Consider the following 13,757-nt stretch of genomic DNA (forward strand, 5'->3'; position numbering starts at 1 on the left):
TACACTGCACTACACAGCCCAGCCAGCCCTAACTCCCACCCTCCCTCTTCACTGTCCACAGCCGAGTGAGAAAATGGCGCCGACGCAGGTACCTTATATAGGATCCAAAACCCGCGAGACTCGGAAGGCGGGATGATGACGTTTTGCCTCGATTTCAGATCCGAGTCAGGCAGGAAAAGTCGAGCCTGACTCGGATCGGACTCGGATCGGTGGGGCTCGGGGGGGTTCGGATTTCAGAAATCCGAACCCGCTCACCCCTAGTATATACACACACATTAGCTCGTCTTATATGGCATATCCTGAATAGAAGCGTAGCTCGTCACAAATAATGATATGACAATGGAATAAGTTAGATGATCAGCCACATAATTTGGCCACCATTTGCCTTAACTGTTTGTAAATAGACCCATATATGTGCATAGCAGTGCACTAGAAATTCATGCAGTACATAGGAGCTCATTCAGAGTCGGTCATGAGCGCTGAGTGCTCACAACTGACTCGATGTTGCCCCACAGCGCATGCGCACGACGGAGCCGGCTCCGTCGTGCGCATGCGCGAAACCCGGCTAACGACGGGCGCTCCGTCGTTAGGGGTCTCGTAGCAGATGGGGCAAGCTGTCAATGTTGAGTGACAGCTCGCCCCGTTTGCTGGGTGGGCCGGGGGCGTGCCCGGCCTAACGGAGGCGTTCCAGTCGGAACGCTTGCCGTTTTTGGGTGGCCCCACTGACATCATTGCTGATGTCAGTGGGGAACTTCCTGCTCAAACAGAGCAGGAAGCTCCCTGGGGCTTACGAGTGCCCAGACCCTACCCTAGGGTCTGGTCATAAGCCCCGATGGTCGCGATGGTCTTGACCATCGCGACCATCACCCATGTCGGTCATTAGAGCTGTGGGTGTTAACCCACAGCTTAACGATCGACAAGGGGGCGGCCGTTCAGGATGCAAGCGGCCGCCCTGATTCAGAGCGACCGCTTGCATCTAACTACCGCCTCTGAATGAGGCCCATAGTCCTTTATAGCTTGTGAAGAGTGTTTTACCTGAAAGGTGTCCTGCACAATACTGAAGGAGACAGCCTGGTGTAATGAACTGCTGTGGGGGATAAACTGCACTCGTCTCTGCGTGGTTGTAGTGGTGCAAGATGTAATGACGGGTAGGGGCAGCAGTCAGCGCTTCCAGGTAACAGATTATATACAGCGGTGGTGAGAATAGCTGTATAGCAGGTAGTATACAGCGGTATATACCTCATCTCAGAAGCTAAGAACTGTGCATCTGCACAGCACTGTAGCACTCTTACAGATTACAATGGCTGCAGTCTGCACATGTACAGTAACACATCAGGTCGGAGGTTGCACCTCCCTGCAGACCCTGGGTCCTAGCGCCCAGCATGTATGCACAGGAGCGCACTGCCCTCTAACATAATGGAGGCATGGCACTGGGATTCTTTGCCCCACGCTCCACTGTGCAATTCTTCGTCGCACCGCGCCATAGATAGTGAGGTCACCATTACGCAATTCACCATGAACTGTTCCATGGAGACCCTGGACCATACTTACTGACTTTCTAAAACTCCTTCTCAGGGAGCAGCCCAAAGAGGAGATGCTGCTGTCATCTTCGGGGGCGGGGTCAGACTATAGACATCATTGGCCCTGCCCCCTTTACAGGAAAAAAATGGGATTTGCGGGTCCACAAGGAGGAGGGGCTAAATTACGCAATTCACTACATTTAGCCCCGGACCCTGCCTGCGGACCCGTAAAATCTCCCTATCCTCCCCACTTCACTAGGTAGTGGGCGGGATGCGGGAGATCTGCCTAATCTTTCGGGGGTGCGGGGGGGGGGGGTCTACCCGAAAAATCGAGAGCCTCCCACAACTTCTGGGTGAGCAGACAAGTATTCCCTGGACGGAATAAGTATGTAATACCACCGGCCGCATGGCCGTGGTTCTAATCTCGACAGCGGCAGCCCGGCAGGGGTGAAGATCCCGATCGTTAATTAAGGTAAGTATCGCTAACCTTATTCCCCCCTAACCCTCTCTTAGGTGTGCCTAACCGTAGCCTCCCCCCCAAGTGCCTAACACTAACCCCCCCAAGTGCCTAACCCTAACCCCCTGCTAAGTGCCTAACCCTAAGTCTCCTGGGGGGTGCCTAATCCTAACCTCCCCCGGTGGTGCCTAACTCCCCCTTCCCCTAGCCTAAACCTAACCCTCCCAAGGGGCAGGGTGCCTAACCCTAAGTCCCCCCTTGAGCCCTAAAACACGTTTTAATTGATATGTTCATTAACAGCCCAACGTAATACTGTCACTGAATGCAGAGAAATAAAAGCATAGGAAATGGCAGATTAATTATAAAGCAAAAACATTTTAATTTCAAAATATAATAAACATGACCTTCACCAAGTTGACTATTAATTTATTGTGTTTCCGCAAAATCAGATAAACTCGCCGGCATTCTGCTCGCCTGTAGAACTGCAGAATCTCCTCTGTGTACATTAATTGAATTCCCCACTAACCCCTTGTGGTTGCCATAGCTTATGTGAACTTTACAAGCTTCTAATGTGTTTCAGTGTCGCCAGCGTTGGATAATAAGTTGAATTTCTGCTACCACACTGATCTCTGGATTATTTCTGTAGCTTAGAGGCGGAACGGACACAGTTATTAATACACGGTACTCCCTGGTAACTCCATGTGAATCGCTGTACGGCTGGTTCTTGTCTGTATGAAATGGATGTAGCTGCGATAACACATCTGAGTCTGAGGTTTCAGTTATATAAGGATATTGGGCCTGATTCAGAGCCGCTCGTAAGCGGCCGCTCGTTCGCTCCGAGCGATGTTTGCCCAACTGCGCATGCGTACGGATCGTTATACGCATGCGCGAACCAGTCAGTGCGGTCGAAATTCATGTGCTCGCAAAATAGTGAATGCCTGATAATTTGAGTGACAGAAAGAGGCGTATGTGGGTGGTAACAGGGGAAGGTGCTTGAAAACGGGGAGTGGAGATCCGATCGCAGGCGTGCTTAAAGGTCAAAACAGGCGTTTTATGGGTGTGCATAATTAAAACAGCAGCGTCATTGACCACGTCACTGGGTTATTTTATAGCCAGAACTGCTCGCAAAATTGTGGTAGCAAAAACCAACCACAAGATTAGCGAGCAGCTCATACCCTGGTCGATGTACTCGATTAATCTAATAAATAGCGGACATGACGTAGGATGCGAGCGGCCAGGGGGCGTAGTTTCCCAAAAAACGGCCGCAAGTTTTGTTCACTCGTTCAAACATAGAGGCGTGAACAGACCGCAAAGAGCGAACGGTTCATTTGAATAGCCACCCCTATTTTCTGGAGGAGCGAGCGCTAATTGCGTCCGGCTCTGAATCAGGCCCATAGTGTAGGATAAGGGCCTAGCACATGAATTAACAATCTCCCATAGATCAGAAGTTTCGTACATGACCGATTGTTCTTATACCTTTTCTTATTCCTACCTCCAGCTTGTTTAATAGCAGACACTTAGGGGAGGAAGAAGAGACAGACTGAGTGGACATTCCTGATGGATTACCCAGGCAGTAACTTGTGCGGAGAGGGGGGAAAAAAAAGTGCCAGAAACACACAGGTATATAAGTCATCCATTGCGGTCAGTCCAACTTGGTATTGGCACTACCCACCATATAGCCTGCTATGTACAAATAATAGGACAGCACAACAAGGCATACCATTTTTGAAACTAGAAAACCTAATGTACACCAATTAAGGGGCCTACATATTAATTATAAGCTTTTAGACCCGATAATAATAATTTCTTTTTGCGACAGTAATATTTTATGTATTGCCGTGTCCTCACCCATCTATGGAGAATTTACATTTTCTGTACTGCAACGTGATAAGGGGGCATAATGATTTAAAGAGACTCTCTGTTTCAAAAGACAGTACCCCCACCTGTGCTACTGCCTGTACAGTATAAGAAAAAACTTATGTTTTCTATAGTACAAGTGATACTCTCTGGTGATCACAGGTAAACACCAGACAGTAAGCCCTAAGGGGCCCCATCATTGGAAAGAGGGGACTCTGGAGGCACACTTTGTATTTCAAAAGAAGCACCGCTTTAAGTGTGGCAGGCATCCATAATCTAAAATAATAATAATAATGTCAAAAAATAAGAGACTTCGGGGGCCTATTCATCAACACTAAGGGGCATATGTATCAAAGCTTGATGTGAGATAAAATTGTGAGATATGTATCACCAACCAATCAGCTTCTAACTTACATTTTGCAGGCTGTGCTTAAGAAATGATAGTTTGGTGCTGATTGGTTGGTGATCTATATGTCACAATTTTATCTCACATCAAGGTTTGATACATATATGCCCCTTAATGGCTAGTTTCCACATATTTAAGTTACCGGGTTATTCATCATCAGGGGTCCCAAATGGATCACCTGATATTCAGCAAACTCTGAAAACTGAAAGTTTTCGGAGTTTGCTTGCGAGAACAAGTGCCATTTTCAGATGGCGCTTGTTCTCGGATACCTGCTCCTTCCTATGGGAAGGAGTTCCGGGGATGCGAAGAGGGATTCGAGCGGATCCCTCCGCCGCCTCCTCACCAGCTCCCCGTCGGCTCAGCTACAGCGGTAAGTAACGCAGCTGCTTCTGTAGCTGTGCTACTAGCCGAGGGGACAGTTGCTTTTTGGAGACTTGCTCCGGTCTCAAGTTTCCCGCTGCGAGTGAGATACCCAAGTATCCCTCGCAGTGAGATGAATAGGTCCCTAAAATCTGAAAGTTTTCTAAACAATCTGTTCTTCTCACCGATTCAAATTTTATAAATGTAAACTCAAAACATAACACTTCCTATCGGTTGATCATTTGCCCAGCCAGGCTTAGGGCCTGATTCAGACCCGTTCGCTAGCAAGCGCTCGCTCGTAACGAGCGATGTTTTTCAATGTGCGCATGCGTACGCTTCGTATTGCGCGTGCGCGAACTAGAACGAGTGATGGGGAAACTCTCGCTCGCCAAGCATAGACAGCCCAGCTGAATGAGTGACAAGTCAACCCGTTTGTGGGTGGTAACAGGGGCAGGCCACTAGAAACGGGGGAGTGGAGGTGCGAACGCAGACGTGCCTGAGAATCTTAACGCCGTTTCAGAGGCGTGCATAATTAACAGCCAGCGTCATAGGATACGTCGCTTGCTAGAAATATACACTGAAGTGCTCGCAGTGCTTGCGGCAGGGTATAGTCAACCTCAAGCGCTGTAATCGCATCCGATGGTGCTCGATGTACCAATGGTTTCATGCACTTCCTGGAGATGACGTACGCAAGTGGGCGTCTACAAAAAGTGATCGCTCGCCAAAACAAAGTGGGAGTGTTCATGACTTGTCCTGCGAGCGGCTGCCCTGACGTCACTTAGCCGAATTTCCATACGCTCAGAACGAGCGATCGCATCTAGCGAATGGGTCTGAATCAGGTCCTTACTCCTTAGTGGTTTTAGGTAGATCATACTTAAAAGTCACTAGCGGCTTCTCCCATAAATAAAGCTATACATACCGGTAGGTGAAATGTCTTATCTTCTCAACCATGGAGTTTGTTCTGTTACATCTGTCTATTAATGGTGACCCTGTGACTTATTGTGGCATCTATTAAATGATGTTTCAGTTGTCATTCCCAAGTGAGACACTGTACTATAGTTAGAAACAATTTGCACACGTAAAGAAACTGCTTCCCCAAAGCAGGCAAAACCTTTGCTGAAATGTGTCATCGCCCCACTGATTGTTCTAACACGTAATACACTCCCTTGCAGGGAGGCGGTAACTTGATTTGCAGGTAAGGACTGCAACACCTTCTTGGCAGAGGAAACTGTCTGGCAGGTGCTACAGATAGTTATCACCTGAGCATGCAAGTGCTCCATAGATGACAAAGGATGTCTGACCCAGTGTCGGACTGGGATATGACGGGCCCACCTGGGGAATGCAGTGATAGGGGGCCATACTTAGGGGTGTAGCCAGCCATAGTCATTAGAGTGTGCTTGGTTGGGGCCCCTTTAAAAATATATATAGTAAATATACTGTATATAGTAAATACATGCATGATAATGTACCAGATTGATAACAGCAATGCATTGTAGAAAATACACCATAGTCCTGTGCAGTATAATGTAACATATGTATAATATAATATATAATGCAGTCTGAAATTTGGTTCCTAGAAGAGGAGGTGGGCCTCAGGCAGTGGGGCCCACCGGAGGTTTCCCCTGTACCCTGGTCTGAACTATACCCACCCCAGCTAACAGATAGGCGGTTTTAGGTCTTCTCTACTGCAAAGGGTTGGTAATGTCAGGTTCTAATGTCCCTCCTACTTCCCAGACAGGGCCTGATTGAGCAAGGATCGCATTTGCAAAGCTGCACGCACGCTATAGATATATGATTTATGCTTTTTCGGGTAGATGTATTTAGCCTTGAAGATAAAGTGGAGAGAGATAAAGTACCAACCAATCAGCTCCTAAAGGGTGCTGGGTGTGCGGGGCACACGGCCCCACATGTTCTAATACATACCCCTCCGAAGTCCCGCGTCGGGCTGCAGTGCTGGACAAGATCCCTGAAAAACGCGCCATTTTTTTACGGTAACCTGCGCAGTAGACTCTGGGCACACTCTAGTGCCCAGAGTTTACTTCTGCGGTGACGTGTCCGGCCGCCGGGGAGAGAGGAGGGGGCCCGTGTGCATTCCACGTCCGGGAACATTCTAGTCACTAAAGCAAGAGATGTATCAAACCTTGGAGAGAGATAAAATGAAGAGAGATAAATTACCAACCAATCAGCTCCTAATTGTAATTTTTCAAGTACAGGAAGGAATATAGCAGAAGTTCCCAAAGTCCGCAATTACAGTCCATGTTTTAGGGATATTCATGCTTCAGCACAGATGACTTAATTAGTACCTCAATCCATTTGATTTAACCATCTGGACTCAAGCTTGGATATCCCTAAAATGTCGACTGTAATGGCGGACTTTGGGAACCTCTGGAATATAGAGAAGGCCCACGGGGCTCTGATTTGTCGAAGCTGGATAATTGGCTGAGACAAGATCAGCTTAAACTTAGATCGAAACGATGCCATCTTGCGAATGGCCGCAAGACACCATCTTGAAAATGAGATTTTCAAGATGCCATTTTGTGAATGGCCGTTCAGCGCCATTTTAGCTAAACTCACACTTAAGTACATATGGCGATGCTATTATTAGCATCAGGCGATCACATATTTTACCATACCCCATACACACATTAATACACACAGTTGCTTTGTTAACATGTCGCACATTAGCGAATGCATAATACCCCGTATGCGAACGCTGTTTATTAGCTTTGTGCGTATGCATCTGCCCCAAGTTAATTAGCGTCTTTTCCCAAACCCCTAAAATTTATACACTGCACATTCATGTAAAAGGTTCCATAGTTTAAAGGTATAAGATTCAAGTTTTATTCATTTAGTATTAACGCTGTGAAATAAAGGTTATTTGGTATCTTAGGCTTAATACATGATAAGTAAGCCGTGTTTGGTGTTGTACTGATCTGCACTTTCTCAACAGCTTCCTGGTATCATCGGTGTGAAGATCGCAACATGCATTCTCAACTTATGGACCGTAGAAAGTTAAAGCACAAAAATGTGCTTTGTAAAATTAACAGCTTAGGTTTGCATGAGGCGGGAAAACGGAGACAAAAGGCTGTCGGAGGCTGGTCTGTGTCCATTTGAATCAACCTGTTAAATGTCCAGTAACAGAAACACCGTGATGGGGAACCAATGGGATCGCAATGAACCTCTCTATGGTATAGTCTATTTCTGTAAGGTTATAAATATGTGGGTTCTGACCTCAGTCTTCAGTTTTCATGCTGATGCTGTTGATGGAGGTTTCTTGGTGATGCCAGAATCTGGTCCCAGAGCGCGTGCGTATGTATAACTGTATCTTGGGTCTGTATAATTTCTTTGTGCTAAATTGTGCTTAGATCACAGCGTGTAACTATCTGTACTTTGCTTGAATAATACTTTGTGCTTTGGAAACACATGTTCAAGGTCTGAAGTCTTTATTTTACTGTATGACTGCGTACGCAAATAGCATCAATTTTAGAAGGTATGGGCAGGGTTTAGAAAGTATAGGCAGGAGCGTATAGAGGTTTAAATTCAGAATCCTTAGATTGTAGAATATAAGGCTATAAGCTTGACTACTTACCAACGTTCATTAATGTCTCTCATATTGTTTAAATAAGGTTCCTGTTTGCTGTATAATGTACAGGTAGGAAACTCCATACTAATTTAGATGTGGTATGAGATTGACGCTGGTCCAGGTACTGCTATTGGCAGCACATATGCTAGTCCAGTGGTTCTCAAACTCGGCCCTTCATGTATTCCAGGACACTTGTGGATCTTTAAAATGTGACAGTTGGTGATACATCTGTGCCCAGCTACATACTGTATTAACTAGTCTGGTGTTTCTCAACCCCAGTCCTCAGGACCCCTATCAGTTTGCATTTTCCAAAGCACCAGCTGGGCACAGATGTATTACCAACTATCCAGTGGGGGAACTACCTGCAGTGCAGCCGGTGCACCGCAACGGGGTCTTGCGGCTGTGCAGTACCACACAACTCTGATTCAGGCCAAGTCACCTGAGTGGCGGGAGGCAGGATAAAATAATTGTAGCGAGAAGTTTAGGCGGCAGGAGCAATGAGTTGCCGAGCCCGAAAGTGCGCTGGAATAGGCTTTTACAGAAGATGAAACGTAATGAATTCAAAATCTGGGAAACCCTGACCTTCAGGAAGGCTCTTGTCGGTCAATAAGGTCTATCAGCTTATTTTATTCAGTAGTAGCCACGTTAATTAAGTTATTGCTAATTGTTTTTATCTCTCGTGTGACAGCGCCAGGACCTGCAAAGTTACAGCAAAGCTTAAGGCAGTGAAACAACATAATTCATTTTCTTTTTCATTTGTGCTCTGCGGTGATACAGAGTTGTGCACGTTTTAAAATGTAGCAAGTTAACCTGACTAAAACCAAATAAAACATCTCTTGTGTTTGCATTGATGCTGCAGTAATTGGGAAATTGATTTTGGTGGCTGACTTCAAAGTGGTCATGAATACTTCTAAAGAACAAACTTCATCCTCTCCTGCGGGAACAGCCCCACAACACATACAGTACTGACGGCTTAGATAAACTTTACCTTATAAACTCCTTGTAGACTAATTCTCATCGCCAAATGCTACAAAAGTCACCGGGGAAATGGTGCCAGCACCAGTTTTCTGGAGATTTGCACAGTTGACTTTGGCACAGTACCAATGTACATAGCCGTAGCTAGACATTTTGGTGCCCTGTGAGAGAAAGTTCATTGGTGCCCTCCCCCAACTGCCTATATGTGTATATATATATATATATATATATATATATATATTGTTATATCCTGATTAAACCTTGGTTCAATCCTGCCTATACCTTCCAAATCCTGCCTATACCTTCTAAAATTGTCGCAATTTAGCGTAATGAGTCGCACAGTAAAATAAATGCCTTTAGACTGAATGTGTTTCCAAAGCACAAAAAGTTATTGTTCAACATAAAAACAGATGGTTACACGCTGTGATCTAAAGACAATTAGCGCAGATAAATCATACAGACCCAATGTACAGTTGTTATATACGCACGCGCTCTGGTCCCAGATACCGGCATCAGCAAGAAACCTCCGGCAACAGCATCAGCAAGAAGACTCCAGACTGGGGTCAGAGAGTGCACATATATACCCTTGCAGGGATTTGAAAATACAATAGATAAGTTTGGCATGATTCCATTGGTTCTTCTTAAAGGTGTCTTGGTTACAGGATCGTTTATTGGACAATTTCAAATGGTCACAACGGCCTCCAACCGCCCTTTGTATCCTTTTTCCCCCTGCATGCAAATCTAAGCTGCTAACATTACAGAGTACATGTCACAATCCTGGCTAGTTTTTACCTTTTATGACTTACCTCTGCCAGCTGCTCCATGGATCTGTGTTTGTAATTCTCCTGGGACATCTGCTCTGGCTGAATCATGCTGGCTGTGACATCTCTGTGTGTGCAGACTGCTCTATTCCCCACACTGATTAATCACCTGGACCCTGCTCTGTCTGTGAGCATTGCTAGTCTTAAATGGAATCACAGGTGTGGTCCTGATTCTCAAGGGCTGCAGAGATGATTACTCCCTCTGCATGTTGTGCCTTGCTCCACTCAGAATGCCACTGCCAGACCACCTGTCTGTATCCACCAATCGCTGCCAGACTCTAGGTATATAGATCCTCCTCTAATAGCACTCAGTGCTTGAACATCTTGTTACGTTCCGTGGTGTACTACTTGTGCTATAGCTGTACCTCTGTGTACCAGTATGTCCCAGGCTCCTGCTGGTTCCTAGACCAGTGCTATCTGTAAGCCTGCTGCGTTCAGCTATCCATGCTACCAGCTTCTCCACATGGCTCCCAGGCTGCACCAAGTAGCTTCCACGCTACCATCTCTCACCCACGGCTCCCAGGCCGCACCAAGTAGCTTCCACGCTACCATCTCTCACCCACGGCTCCCAGGCCGCACCAAGTAGCTTCCACGCTACCATCTCTCACCTACGGCTACCAGGCCGCTCCAAGTAGCTTCCACGCTACCAGCTTCTCCACACGGCTCCCAGGCCACACCAAGTAGCTTCCACGCTACCATCTCTCACCCACGGCTCCCAGGCCGCACCAAGTAGCTTCCATGCTACCAGCATCTACCCACGGCTATCCAGCCACTCCACGTAGCCACCCAGCTACCAGCATCTACCCACAGCTATCCGGCCGCTCCACGTAGCCACCCAGCTACCAGCATCTACCCACAGCTATCCGGCCGCTCCACGTAGCCAGCCAGCTACCATCGTCCACCCACGGCTATCCAGCCGCTCCATGTAGCTACCCAGCTACCAGCGTCTACCCACAGCTATCCAGCCGCTCCACGTAGCCACCCAGCTACCAGCGTCTACCCACAGCTATCCAGCCGCTCCACGTAGCCACCCAGATCCAGCTACCAGCATCCACCCACGGCTATCCAGCCACTCCACGTAGCCACCCAGCTACCAGCGTCCACTCACGGCTATCCAGCCGCTCCATGCAGCTACCCAGCTACCAGTGTCTACCCACAGCTATCCAGCCGCTCCACGTAGCCACCCAGCTACCAGCGTCTACCCACGGCTATCTAGCCGCTCCACGTAGCCACCCAGCTACCAACGTCTACCCACGGCTTCCCAAGCCACAACGAGTAGCTTCCACGCTACCATCCGTCTGCAAGCCCATCTACTAGTAACCCGACCAGCTCAGTCAGCCTTCCTGCCGGTCCCAGTCTGGTTCCTCCAGGTCCACTCACCTCACGGCTCATTAGCTGCACCAAGTAGCTTCCGTGCTACCATCCATCTGCAAGCTCATTTACTGGTACCCCGACCAGCTCAGTCAGCCTACCTGCCGGTCCCAGTCCGGTCCCTCCAAGTTCCTTCTGGTCTCATTCCAACGTCTCAAGTTTCCAGTTCCAGTCACTCATCACCAAAGGCAGTTCTCACTGCTACCCACTTCTTATATTAAAAAAGCTATTCATGTTACCCATGGTTCCAGTCCAGCCGGCCTCCAGTGATTCCAGTTCATCACCTGATACAGGTAACTCACTAGCACCAACTGTAACAGTACATTTTTAATGTTTTAACTCTCTATAGTCCATAATTTGCAGACACAGGTTCCGATCTTCTCACTGATGGCACCAGAAATCTGTGGAGACACAGTGGATCAGTACAACACCAGACACGGTCTGCTTACCATGTACTAAACCTTAGATATCAAATAACCTTTACTACACAACATTAATAATCACTGAATAAACCTTGAATATTACACTATAATACTAGGGAACCTTTCATGTAATTTGTGTATGTGTAAGTGTAAGAGACTATTGCACAAAGTTGCTAATATGCGTGGTGCATTTATTTGTAGAGTGAAACAGTGCAACTGTGCGTAATGTGCAGTGTTTATGCATGTGAGTCTATGTGTGTGTGTGTCTTATGCATGTAAGTCTATTTATGATGGATTTAATATATGCATATATATATATATATATATATTCTATCCCTCACTAACATATTTTTAAATCTATAATGCAAGGTGTTACAAACAGCTAGGTTCACTTTCAAGCAGGGTGGGGACCCCCAGCTGATTGTTGTTGCCACTGTGTCTGGTAAGCAAAACCTCTGACCATTGTTAACTCAGACAAATTCAATTGTGCATATCAATGTCTGGGTTATATTTCAATTGCCACAGCCATATTTGTCTATATACAGGGCTTCCCAATTTATAGAAAACGAAGGTTGCCTAAACATGAGTAAAATAAGAATCCTGGGGTCTTTGCTGAGTGGCTGTCTTGACAGCCTTGTTACTAGGCAGATTAAATGGTTTAAGGGGTCAGGTGGTTGGTAGCTGACCATTGGTGTGAATTGTGGGTGTGCCTGTGATTTGGGGTATAAAAGAGCTGGTGTGCATGTGATCAGCCTCTTTGCTGATTCTGGAGCCCACCGTCCCGCCCAAAGCTTTGCTGTTTGTATTTTGTTGTGTTTGTTTTTCCTTATTCAGGGAAGGCGCAGCATGGCGGGAGAACACTGCATCTCAGTGGCTTTATTGTTGCGCAAGAGAGCGTTGTGAGGGCACTGGACCTTGATGTAACATGAAGAGTCTGTCCTTCTCCTACGAGGGGACCTGAGCGCTTTTGTATGGTAGCGCTCGGAGTAGACTGGCCCAGGAGGGAGGCGAGACCTTCACAACGTAAGTGCGTCTTTAGGGGGAACATTTTAGTTGTTCCCCGTGTCTGTCAGCTTGAAAGCTAGAACTGAGTATGCAGCGTCTCCTGGCCATCTTGGTTAGGTGAATTAATTAATTAATTCGGAAATAAAAGCTGTGACCTTTTATCCAAGCTGTTACGGTGTCCGTCTCTTTATTTATTAGATAAGTTAAGTGCTAAGTTAAGTAAGGTTGTTAAGGTATTTGATTAACAATAAGCCAATGGAGGTCTTATATGTAAAACACTCACAGTATCCTGGTGTATTGTTTTTCAATTACTTTTCTCAGACATTTATACAGAAGCTGTTTCTTGTTACTAACTAAACCCTGAATGAATATTGTGTTTGTCAGTGTGAGAGTGTTGTATATTATTCACTATTTAGTGTTGTGCGAATGTGTGGATACGTGCACACACTGGGTGTGTGCGCACGCAATGTTACATCATGGATTTGCACCAACATAAATCGGACAGCAGACGGCCAAATCGTTCCGATAACAGTTGAATTGCAGTCACATGCAATCATTCGACTTCAACAATATATATATATATATATATGTATATATATATACACTCCAATACTCCGGCACCCCACCATTCAATATAAATGGGCATTCAGCCCCAACTTGCTCTGGTGCCCTCCTAGGGGGACAGCTCCCCCAAAATACTATGAAAACAATATCCAGGCGGCACTCGGAGACAGATGAAGACAACACCCTCACCAGAGGGAGATTATTCATGAGTCAACGTTTCGGGGTCCTGTACCCCTTCCTCAGGACAACATAGTTGTGTATGTGTGTGTATATATATATATATATATATATATAAAGTCAGAAATCCACTGCACTCGCCACTCCTGGATTTGGGGTGCAGACCTGCACTCGCCATTCCCAGGACTGGGGTGCAAGTGGCCTGTGACCACATTGCTTAAATAAATAAAATCAGAAAA

This window comes from Taudactylus pleione, unplaced genomic scaffold (genome assembly GCF_031769625.1).
Source record: "Taudactylus pleione unplaced genomic scaffold, aTauple2 ptg000734l, whole genome shotgun sequence".
Classification (NCBI taxonomy): Eukaryota; Metazoa; Chordata; class Amphibia; order Anura; family Myobatrachidae; genus Taudactylus; species Taudactylus pleione.